Raw genomic sequence first — 10,618 nt, forward strand, 5'->3', positions numbered from 1 at the left:
GCCCAGCGGCTGTCTTCAGCTGTGCAAGAGAGACGTCTAGGACACTCACATCTGCCCACGCTTATATGCTTGCAGACAAATCACTTGTTGCACCTGTAGACTCACACACACACACACACACACACACACACAAAAGCGCACGCACATACACACAATCTCATAGTGATAGTGCAACTAACTCAAACTAATGCACAGACGCAATACACACACACACACACACACACATGAAAACACACACATTATGAAAAGACAGGCCACTCTCACAGTCTAATTCAGGTAATTTATTCTTCGTAATTGTCTTGAAAATCCGGTGGCACTGTAATACAGTAGTTTACACTGTTAAAATGTCTATCCAATGAGTATACACAGAATTTGAAAAAAAAAAAAAAAAATTGTACATTCATTCTGTGCTTGCGTTAGCTGCCACTGTCGTCTGGTGATTGGTCAGTCGTGACTGTGGACACTGAATTTATGAAAGTTTTTGTTCGCCCCCTCCCCTACCCCAAAGGACGACACACTGATCCAGGCCCTGCATGTGATACAGGCCAGACACCAAACTCGTCCCTCCAAATTTATCACGTGTATATGGCACAGCGCCGCAAAGTGTCCAGGATGGCGACTGATCAAATATGGTGCGGCAGCGCCAGCTAACAACAAGCTCTATACGTTTTATGGTCTTTACTCTACACTGGCCTCTGTCCAAAACGACAGCAAAAAAAATTAAAAATAAAAACAAGAACACAATACCAACAGGGACCAAGAGCATTCCAGGGAGCTCTAAGAGTTGCTATCAAAAACTTCCGACATAAAAACGAGACATAATAACAAGGTACCAATCCTGAGATGGGGATTCTGTGGATTTGACTGACATCGCATTTTCATTATTTTTGGTCCCCCACCACCACGTTGTTTGAACGTTGCATCTGTGACAGACAGTTGCCAGGACAACAGGGCTTTCAGTTGCACTTCCCTGGTCTGCTTCTGCGGTGAGAGACATCAACATACAATAGATAAACAGCACTCGTCATTGCCATTACAAATACACTGGCTGGAGTCAGCCTTTATTTTTAAACAATAGCGAGAGGAAAAGAAAAAAAACAGAGACGTGTGAGAGAGTTGGAGAATGCAGGAGAGAGAACGCACAAAAGAGTGTGAGAGGAAAGAAAAAATACAGACAGGGAGGGGAAAGTAGGAGGAAAACGGACCATAAAAAGTCCACGAGGAGAAAGAGCAAGAGAGTACAAAGACAAAAAAACTGACAGTACTGAGCAACAAGCAACAAAACAGCACAACTCTAACCAAACAGACCAGATCTCAACAACAATGTCTACGGCGCTTCTCCTCTACCGCTGGCTTTGCTTTGGACAAGATGCAGAGCAGGTGCCTGAAAGGGTGGCCATGCTGGCATCGCATGAAATGGAGAACCCCCCCACCCCACCCCACACACACACACACACACACACACACACACACACACACACACTCCTGATCAACAAGGCTCCAGCTACATACACAGAAACTCTGGCGTGACACACACGGAGGGAGCACCACACACATGGCCCAGAGCGGTGGAAACACACACACAGCTGAGAGGGGAGACGTGCAGGACTGTCGCTGGAGGCTCCACCGCTTCCCCCGGCTGCAAGGTCAACTGCCAGCGGATAGGCCGAGCACATGAAGCCCAGATTATGGGTGGCGGTTTCTAAAAAAGGCTATACTACTCGATCTGTATTCAGCATGTTTGTGTGTGTGTGTGTGTGTGTGTGTGTGTGTGTGTGTGTGCATGTGTGGTCAGTCCATATGTGCCTATGTGGTGGTGGTGTGTGTGTGTGTGTGTGTGTTCGAATGTGTACACCAATGTATCTGTGTGAGTATGAGCGTGCGTATGTGTGTGTGTTTTCCTGTGGTCAGTCCCATATGTGTCCATGTGGCTGAGTGTGTGTGTGTGTGTGTGTGTGTGTGTGTGTGTGTGTGTGTGTGCAGGTCCACATGTCTCTACGACGTGATAGATGTGCGTGTCAGTGTGTGTCTTTGATTTCTTTCGTGGTTTGCGGAGATGAGGATCTAATGGATGGATTATGTCCTCGCTCCTCGTTGCTGTGAGCCAGTGTTTCCATCCCCGCTGCATCCAGGGCCCGGGGCAAGAAGCAGCTGCCCAAAAGGGACAGAGTGACTCCTGAAGCCTTACAGACTCCAGATCCCTGCTGGGTGGAAGTGGCCTGGCTGTGCTGAGGATGGAGTGGCTGCTTGGGAGTTTGGGGGGGAAGGATGGATGGATGGATGGATGGATGAATGGATGGAGGGGTATTCTTAGCAGCGGAAGGGGGAGGTGGTATAGGGGGACGTGGAGCCGTGCGATGGGGGGGATGAAAGGGCGGAGAGGACGTCAGAGCAGAGCGAGAGCGAGAGCGCCGTGGCGCACACGTGGGCGGCGGGGTTAGCGCAGACGGGATTACGGACGAGAGGAGGGCTGTGGCTTTTCAGACGGTCGCAGCAGCTAAAATAAACCCAAGCACCCAAGCAGAGAGAGAGAGAGAGAGAGGGAGAGAGGGAGAGAGGGAGAGAGGGAGAGAGAGGGAGAGAGAGAGAGAGGCTGTGCTGTTCAGCCCAGAATGAAGGGGATGGAGCTCTGATGCGGGGCCGTGCCAGGTCTCCAGATGATGTTTTTATTGGAGCCAATGTTTTGGTTTTAGAATGTGTGTTGCTCTCAGTTTGAGCTTGGTCCATGGCTGAGCTCTAGTACTAACTGTGCTAACAGTAACTAGACTCATGTAACACATACACACACGCGCACGCGAACGCGCACACGCACACGCACACGCACACGCACACGCACACACACACGCACACACACACACACACCCACAATGGAGCTGCTTTAAAGGGTAGGAGAGATGGACAAGTAGGAGGGGCTCCAAGTTGTAATTTGAAGTTTGTGCATGTGCATATAAACATGAATGAGTCTGAATGAGTGTGTACGTGTGTGTGTGTGTGTGTGTGTGTGTGTGTGTGTGTGTATGCGTGTGTGTGAGAGAGAGAGAGAGTGTGTGTGTGTCTGAGCACGCATCTGTGCTTAGAGTGCTAGTGTCTATTGCATGGTTCCATCAGCCCTCTCCTGCCTCTGGCTCCTTCTTCTCCCTCTTCTCCTTCTTCACCGATATCTTCTTCTTCACTTTCGCTGGCTCCTTCAGACTCTCCTTGCCTTCCTCCTGGGCGGCATCTTTCCCAGAATCCTTTGTAGACTCTTTCTTCGACTCTTTCTTTGGCTCCTTCTTTGACTCCCTCTTTGACTCTTTGGATGGCTCCTTGGCGTCCTTCGAAGACTCCTTTGAAGACTCTTTCTTGGGCTCCTTCTCCTTCCCAGGTTCCTTTGAGCTTTCTTTCTTACTTTCTTTCGAGGACTCTTTCTTCCCTTCTTTCGACGATTCTTTCGAAGAATCTGTGAAGAACGAGAGAGAAACAATCTATTAGTTACCCTGAATGAAACCACATAAACTACTGGTAAATGGAACTGCACACATATAGCCCAAAAAGTCAAGTCCTTTAAATAATGACTTTAAATAATGAACAAAATTTCAGTGCATTTCATCCCAGTCTGAGCTGCTTGGGAAATGAACCCGAAGCACTGTTAGCACAGCTAGCAACATGTTCTGCTAACTGAGATCCTGGAAGCACAGGCAACAGGTGAGGTGAGGTGAGGTGAGGTGAGGTGAGGTGAGGTTCCCTGGCTGCTGATCAAACACGAGAGGCCTAGATCTGTTTACGGCCCTGTAACAGAGGCTTGACCTGTGAAGGACGGCCCCCCCCCCCAGCTCCCCACCCCCTCCTGCCACTCTCCCGCTATCAGGTTCACAGGACCGGCCACACTCCCGAGGGCAGAGATAACGTTCAGTAAGAGACACGGACCCGCTCCCATTGGTCACATTCTGCCCATAACTGCACAGGTATGCACGCTCAGCAGACAAACATTTACACACCAGAGACATGAAAGAAGGACCTCCGTGGGAAAATAATGCACCCTGTTAAACATTTACATGTATCTACTGTTGTCATTATCCGAAACAACATGTAGTAGAATATTTTTTTATGCATTTCATGGGCAGTTGTGGTACCAGAGAATTAAACCCCACAGCCTTGGCAATGCGAGTCCTTTGCTTAACCAGATGAAATCACAGGATGACTAAATGTTGGTGTTTGTATATGACAAACTATAGTCAACATTCTGTCCTCCTCTCCAGACCTCTCTCTTTCTTCAAGTCCTGTAAAAGCAGCATGTGTCTAGGAGACAGGAGGGGGCAAGCAGAGAGTGAAAGAAAGACAGAGACAGAGAGAAAGAGAAAGGGCAGAAGGGGGAGGGAGAGAGAGAGAGAGAGAGAGCAGTTGCTGGTGTAAGTGTCCCGTCTCTGTCTCTCCCAGGGTCTTCTGTGTGTGTGTGTGTGTGTGTGTGTGTGTGTGTGTGTGTGTGTGTGTGTGTGTGTGTGTGTGTGTGTGTGTGTAACTGAAGACGTCTTCAGTAGTGCCCGTCTAATTAAACCCTCTGCTGTCTGCTGTCAGGGCCTCAGGGGACCCGCAGCCAGTCTGCTCCATAAAGCCCCTCTCCACACTAGGCCAGGACACCCCTCTCTCATCTCATCTCATCTCATCTCATCCCATCCCTCTCTCTCTCTCTCTCTCTCTCTCTATCCCTCTCTCCTCTGACCCACAAGGGCAAATCTAGCTCCAGGTCGTGATACCCCCAGACCAGTAGGCCAGCAGGCCTATGTGTCTGCTGAGTGGGCAGGGCAGGGCAGGGCAGGGCAGGGCAGGGCAGGGCAGGGCAGGGCAGAGGAGGGCAGAGGAGGGCAGGGCAGAGGAGGGCAGGGCAGGGCAGAGGAGGGCAGGGCAGAGGAGGGCAGGGCAGAGGAGGGCAGAGGAGGGCAGGGCAGAGGAGGGCAGAGGAGGGCAGAGGTCAGAGGAGGTCAGTCAGGCCTGCACTGGAGGCGCCAGCACTCAGTACATTCTGGGTTTATCAGACAGAGGCCTTAGGGCCGTGTGGGTCAGCACTGGACTTGCTGAACTAAAATAACATTTGATGGTATGTGTGATAAGGCACACATTGGACATGCATGTGTAGTAGTGTGCATCAGCGGCAGTGAGACAGCACAGAGTATGAACTTTTGGGATGGGGTGTGTATTTGGGTGTGCACATTTATTATGTGTTAATGTGTATTCACGTGTGTATGCACATGCATTTACATGTGAGTGAGTGTGTGTGTGTGTGTGTGTGAGTGTGAGAGAGAGAGTGTGACAGCCACAGGAAGAGAATAACAATGTGTGAGTGTACTGTGCGAATAAGTGAGAGTGTGTGTGTGTGACAGACAGTGAAGCACAATGACAGTGGGTGAGTGGATCTGATCTCCAGCCTCCAGACACTCAGACGGCTCCTGCTGTCTGTGGCGGCTGACGCAGAGTGACAACGGCACCTGCAGCATGACAAAAGAAGCCGCCCGCCCGCCCCCTCCTTCTCTTCTACTTCCTCCTTCCTCCTCCCCTGTCACCCCTCCCCCACCCCCCCATGCTCACTGCTTCTCTGGCTGGCTGATGCTCTGGCTGATAAGGTGACAACAGGACCCTGGCGTCCCAGCCTTCACCACAGGGGCTTATCTGCCTGAGGCTGGGCTGGGCTGAGCTGGCCCGTTGGCACCGCAGGACCTCTGGGGGAACTTCAGGGGGCATTAGCAGCCTGACGCTGGGGCTCTGTCATCACAGCACTGGGCAGCGGGATGCCACAGGGGTGGGTAAGGGCCTTTTTAGAGAGACGTCTCTGGATGACAAGGCGGCTCTGCTTTGGGACACCCCAGCATTTGGGTGTGGAAACAACCATCAGCTCCATTCCGTTAGAAGGGAGTTTTTTCCCTTACCACCATCGCCCACGCGCTTGTTCTAAAGGGGTTCAGGACTTGGGATCTGTAAAGCACCTCGAGACAATGTCAGTTGGTAATGGCGCTGTATGCGTGAATAAAACTGAACTGAACTGAATGATGCAGGTCTTTGTTCTCTTTTATGTACATGTTTGCGTCGGTTCCCAGGACTGAGTTCCCACCACGTCACTATGGTAAACCAGAGGGGTGGGCGCCGGACCACGCCAGAGTGCTGTTTCACGCCATCAAGCACCAAGTCAGACGTCAGTATTTCTGTTGCACTGCTGGGAAAACGTTAAAAAATATCCCCTCCGTCCAGACAACCAGCAAAAAAACGAAAAAGTACAATCAACGAAAGAAAAAAAAGCAAAGTGACTTGTGAAAAAAAAAACCAGTAGAGGCAGACAGCGAAGAAAAAAAACCGGACCAAGAGAGAGAGACAGAGAGAGAGAGACAGAGAGAACTTTTGCAAACTTGAGGGGAAAAGTACCAGATCTTAAAAAAGAGCAAAGAAAGCAGAAGTGACTTATTGTGCTGAGTGGTGCGGCGCTCGGCGGCGGGTTTCCATTTCTGACGCGCGGACGGGGACCGGAGGGGGGACGGGGGAGGGGGGAGGGGGGGGGGGGACGAAGCCAATCGCCCCGCTGCTCTGCTCAGCCTCTCAGATCTTTTTACAATCGCACATTTAAGAGCGGCACCGAGACGACACGCATGAACTGTACGCTAACGTAAAAACCCTCTGTCTCCCACACACACCCTCACGTCTGCACACAACCACTCACACACACTCACACACACACACACACACACACACACACACACACAAACAGTGGTGGAGGACTTGGCCCTGTTGCTTATGTTCTAGGCCAGTTTGTGGGGGTTGTGTTTGTTTGTGCTTGAATCTACTGCCATTTCTGTGTGTGTATGTCTCTGTGTGTGTGTGTTGTGTGTGTGTGTGTGTGTGTGTGTGTGTGTGTGTGTGCTAACTGGAAACGGACATGGCAGTATGCAGAGGTCACTCTGGTTAATCCTGTGCTGTCAGGTAGCGTCAGGGGTAATTCTGGCTATGCTGAATCTCTGCTCTGTGTGAGTGTGTGTGTGTGTGAGTGTGTGTGTGTGTGTGTGTGTGTGTGTGTGTTTGGGCCAGTAGCGCCACCCAGACTAAGCACAGGAAAAGGGGCACGTATAACATGTACAGCATGTGTGAAAATAGCCTAATTATAGCCTGGGCTGGTTATCCGTATTACTGTAAAAGTGCCCATAAACAATGCGCTGCACTTCTCTGAAGTCTGAAATGCGACGCGTCTCTGCTTTCCTCTGCAGTGCTGCGGTGCTGCGGGGTGGGCTGCGGCTGCAGGAGACAGTAGAGCTCTTTCGCAACGTCCTCGCGCAGCCAATCTCCAAATAAAAGCGCCCAAACAATGCAGCGCCGCCTCGCAGACTAAACAGCTCCGTTGCCGCGGGCGATATTTTGCCACTGTGGAAAAACCATCAAACAGTACGGAGCAGCCGAAGGGAGACATTATCACTCGGCACTCTCTGTCACCACGCAAGTCCCTGGGTCCCAATAACACTCAGTTCCCACAGTGTGCGTGTGTGTGTGTGCGTGCGTGTGTGTGTGTGTGTGTGTGTGTGTGTGTGTGTGTGTGTGTGTGTGTGTGTGTGTGTGTGTGTGTGTGTGTGTGTGTGTGTGTGTGTTTACGTGTGTCTTTGTGTGCGTATCTGTGTCTGTCTGTGTGTGTGTGTGTGCGTGTATATGTTTGTGGTTGTGGATTTATGATGGTAAGCTAAGGACAAGGATATCGCTGCTACAGGAGAAGAGAAGGGTAAAAGAGAAGAAAAGAAAAGAGGATCATGACTGTAAACAAAGCGATAACATTCAGCACAGACAATGTCCCTATCGAGGCGAGATTTTCCGGTTGACTTGGTGTCTTAAGGGGAGACCGCGAGACCAGCAGAAGCTGCAGATAGCCTCAGTCAAAATATACACGGGCCCACACAAACCACCAGCATTCTCCAGCAGCACTCCAATCGCTCTCTTGCTCCATGCGGGAGGCTGTGGAAGGCTTTCCCCACGGCTCCCTAAACCCACAGGTCCTGCCCCCCCCGGAGGTGGTTGATTTGAGGACAGTGAAGAAAGAGTGTGGTGGGGATGGATGGAGAGATGAGGTGAAAGATGGAGAGAGAGGCCTTTGTGATCTCTTGGGAAATCTTTCATCCACCAAAACCACCATCTTCCGTTAAGAGTGGTGCCTCCTGTCTGACATGCCACTGATACCCGGCTCCTTTCACTCCAGACCCAATCAGATGTTTGACTTGATGGAGGCCCTCTGGAGGCCCTCTGGAGGACTGGAGGACTGGAGACGAGTGCTGCCTCAGCAGCAGCAGCAGCAGGTTGCGTGGCGGTCCCTCTGCCGTCCCCCCGCGGTCCCCCCACACGCTGGCAGCACTGGCAGCACTGGCGGTGGCGGTGGCGGTGGCGGTGGCGACGAGCCCCCCTGCAGCCATCAGCTGGACGGGTCAGGGTGAGGGGGTTGTGTAAACACGGCTGTGTAAACAGCAGGCCCTAATCCCAGCAAGACACGGAGTCTAAGCCAGTAAAGCTTCCAGTAAACCAGCGTTAGATCAAGCAAATTACAGTCTGAGAGAGAGAGAGAGAGAGAGAGAGAGAGAGAGAGAGAGAGAGAGAGAGAAAGAGAGGGAGGGAGGGAGAGAAAGAGTGAGAGAGAGAGAGAGAGAGAGAGAGAGTGGAGGAGGAGGAGAGAGGGGTTTGTGGCAACAACCACATCCCCCAACCATCCACCTACCCCCAACTGCTGAAAGTGACAGGCCAAGGAGAAAGTCTCTAAAGAGATGGCCACAGGATCTCAGACTGGTGTGTGTGTGTGTGTGTGTGTGTGTGTGTGTGTGTGTGTGTGTGTGTGTGTGTGTGTGTGTGTGTGTGTGTGTGTGTGTGTGTGTATATAAAGCAAGAATGTGGGTATACATACATATGAGTGTGTGTGTGTGTGTGTGTGTAATTTATGTGCATGTGTGATGTGCATTAAGAGTTCTGACCACCTTTCTGGGCAGGGCAGAGGACCGTGTTGATCCAGCAGTGGATCATTCTGTGGGGCTGAGTGTGTGTATATGCGGGGGTTAGAGGGCGTTGAGAGGCAAAGTAAACGGACACAAGAGCCATGTTTCAATTTCCCCCCGCACCGTAGAACAGCTCCTCGTACAAGGGGGGTTGGGGGGGCTACAGGGGACAGAGTGGGAGGGGGTGGGGGGGGGGGGGGGACTCTTATGTCAGATGCCCAAAGATAACTCCACACACTCCAGCCTTTGTCTACTCTTTAGGCAGCCCACCACCACCACCACTACCTCCTTACACACACACACACACACACACACACACACACACACACACACACACACACACACACACACACACACACACACACACACACACACACACACACACACACACACACACACACACTCCCCCCCACCATCATTTTCACGAGACTAAACAGAGGCTATTCATCTTGCGCCGGTGCTTCCATGTTTGGGGATGGTGCACGCTGGGAGGAGGTGGAGATGGCGGGTAGCGGCTGCTGGAACGGAGGGAGTCCCATATATCTGTCCTCTCCCGCCAGCCTCGGCCTCAGCCAAGAGCAGGGCACAGGAGAGCCGGAGCCATGGAGGGCCCTCAGCTAAACCCAACCTAGCAGAGCGCAGACTGGTCCTGGAACAGTCCGACGTCAGGTCTCAGAGCGCCGACAGTCAGCCCAGAAAAGAGGCCATGGGAACAAAACACGCCACACACACCTTTGGCTGGATGTAAAGAGAAATGAAAAAAGAATGGAGCGGCTGTTTTCAGAGAAACACACTGTTCAGAAATAATGAATGCGTCCTGGCTCGTCCAAGGTTTCCGCACAAAGGTCAAGCGAGGAAATAAAAAGTTTTAGAGAGTTATATGGGACTGGAGCAGCTTGACTCTGGAGGCCCGAGCAGGTGAATGGAGTGGGAAAGGAAATTGACTTTTTGGATGAAATGGGTTTTGGACAGAACATTCAGAATGTAGAATTATAGAATAAGTGAATAATATCCTCTATATAGGCCATTGTAACGAGGCTGTGGAGAAACGTCTGCCAAGCAGTAAACTGCACAGAGGTGGCCATGTTTTAACCACTTGCTTCTCACTGTCTCAAAATATTCTGTAGTCTTCGATCCAGACATCCATCGCATGTATGCCTTTAGGGGTTCATCAGAACTATTTGAGAAAAAAGGTTCTTTGTAGAGGCCTAAAAGAGCCCTGTCAGCAACAGGCTGGTAAGAGAACATTTATTTTAGAGCCATTGTAAAACCTTTCATAAGAGCGAGTATGTCAGTCCTGGCACTAGTGACACTATGTTCATGGTCATGTTGGACATCTTAGGCGCAAGCATACACGTAGCAAAACAATTTGATTGAATTGGTCTGGCAGGAAGCTAATTCATGACTAATGCTGAGGAGGATTATTTGAAAGATAGGGACCCTAACCACCAAGTAAACAGTGTATGTGCATTGTGTGTGCGTTTGCGTATGTGTGTGTGTGTGTGTGTGTGTGTGTGTGTCTGTGTGTGTGTGCGTATGTGTGTGTGTGTGTGTGTGTGTGCGTATGTGTGTGCATACTGTGCCAACAGGACACGGGGAGAAGTGGCTTGAATCAGGCCTATCTGTGGCCGAGCTCAACC

General features: G+C 51.0%; 1 long non-coding RNA gene across 1 annotated transcript in view; it reads right to left on the bottom strand.

Annotated features, from left to right (window-relative positions):
* Positions 1-3,387: 3,387 nt before the first annotated feature.
* The window catches only part of LOC116222459, a 54,770-nt gene continuing 47,539 nt past the window's right edge, over positions 3,388-10,618 (bottom strand). Inside the window, exon 2 of the long non-coding RNA XR_004164668.1 lies at positions 3,388-3,439. This is a non-coding gene — a long non-coding RNA (uncharacterized LOC116222459). The remainder of the gene's footprint in view (positions 3,440-10,618) is intronic.

This window comes from Clupea harengus, chromosome 11, assembly GCF_900700415.2.
Source record: "Clupea harengus chromosome 11, Ch_v2.0.2, whole genome shotgun sequence".
In the NCBI taxonomy this organism is placed as follows: domain Eukaryota; kingdom Metazoa; phylum Chordata; class Actinopteri; order Clupeiformes; family Clupeidae; genus Clupea; species Clupea harengus.